Source organism: Aethalodelphis obliquidens, unplaced genomic scaffold (genome assembly GCF_003676395.1).
Source record: "Aethalodelphis obliquidens isolate GAN/ISIS:26980383/991018 unplaced genomic scaffold, ASM367639v1 scaffold53, whole genome shotgun sequence".
NCBI classification, from domain to species: domain Eukaryota; kingdom Metazoa; phylum Chordata; class Mammalia; order Artiodactyla; family Delphinidae; genus Aethalodelphis; species Aethalodelphis obliquidens.
In genome coordinates, this window is record NW_020837997.1 from 11,304,671 (window position 1) to 11,306,327 (window position 1,657).

The window sequence follows — 1,657 nt, forward strand, 5'->3', positions numbered from 1 at the left end:
GAGACCTGGCGCAGCCTAAATTAATTAATTTTAAAAAAATAAAAATAAAATAAAGAGATGATCCTGGACTATCTGCTGAGCCCAATGTAATAACAGGGGTCCTTAAAAATGGAAGAGAGTTAGGAAGAGATAACTATGGAAGAAATTCAGAGTGATATGATGTGAGGTTCCTACCCACAGTTGCTGGTTTTGTGGATGGAGGAAGGAATGAGGAAAGCTTCTAGAAGCTGGAAGAGGCAAGGAAATAGATTCATTCTTTGAGCCTTCAGAAAGGAAAACAGCCCTGCCAACACCCTGATTTTAGCTTTGTGAGATCCACGTAGGACTCCTAACCTACAGAGCTGTAAGATAATACATTTGTGTTGTTTTAAGCCTTTAAATTTGTGATAATTTATTATATCGACCACAGAAAACTAACACACAAGCTAAAGAAGAAACATCATAAGAACGTATCCATTCATGCAGAAAAAGCATTTGACAGAATTCAACACCCACTCATAATAAAAACTCTCAGCAAACTAGGAACAGAGGGGAAACTACCTCAACTTGGAGAAGCACATCTACAAAACTTAACATTGTGCTTAATGGTGAAAGACGGAACACTTTTTTTTTCTTTTGCCACGCCACGTGGCATGTGGGATCTTAGTTCCCCGACCAGGGACTGAACCCGTACCCTCTGCAGTGGAAGCATGAAGTCTGAACCACTGGACTGCCAGGGAAATCCCACTTTTCCCCTTAAGACTGGGAACAAGGCAAAGATGTCCACCCTCACCACTCTTATTCAACAGAGTCCTGGAAATGCTAGCCAGCACAATAAGACAAGAAAAGGAAATAAAAGGCATACAGATTGGAAAGGTGGAAGAAATGAAACTTACCCTATTTGCAGATGACATGATGGCCTGTGTACAAAATCACAAGAAATCTACCAAAAATGCCCCTTGAACTAAGAAGTGGGTTAGTTCAGCAAGGTTATAGGATAAGAGATCAGCACACAAAAATCAATGGCATGTCTGTATGCTAGCAATGAACAATGAAAACTGGAACTAAAAGTACAATGGTGTTTATAATTACTAAGGAAGAAAGAAAGAAAGAAAGAAAGAAAGAAAGAAAGAAAGAGAGAAAAGAAAGAAAGAAAGAAAGAAAGAAAAGAAAGAAAGAAAGAAAGAAAAAGAGAGAGAAGGAGGGAGGGAGGAAGGAAGGAAGGAAGAGAAAGACCATGTCTGTGGGTTGGAAGACTCAACACAGGACATAAAAGATGTCAAGTCTCCCTCAACTGATATACAGGTTTAGTGCTATTCCTGTCAAAATCCCTGCAAGATTTTTGGTAGATACAAACAAGATTGTTCTAACGTCCAGGCGGCCTAATGGGCTTACTGGACATCGTACCACTCTCTGGTCTCATCCCCTCACCACTCTGGCACCAGACTCCGTTCTCTCCCTTCCAGGCCTTTGCTTAGGCAGGTCCCCCTCCTGATGCCCTGGCACTGACAGCTCCCAGCAGCTCTCTCCTCTGTTCCCTTACTCCAGCCAGGCCTCCCTGACCTCTTTTGGGCACCAGAGAGGAGGGGATTTCCCTAAGATCTCGGGACCTGCCCAGGCCCAGCCCCCATCCAGCCCTGGCAGGGGAGGGAGCTCGGGAGCTGACAGAAGAGAGGAA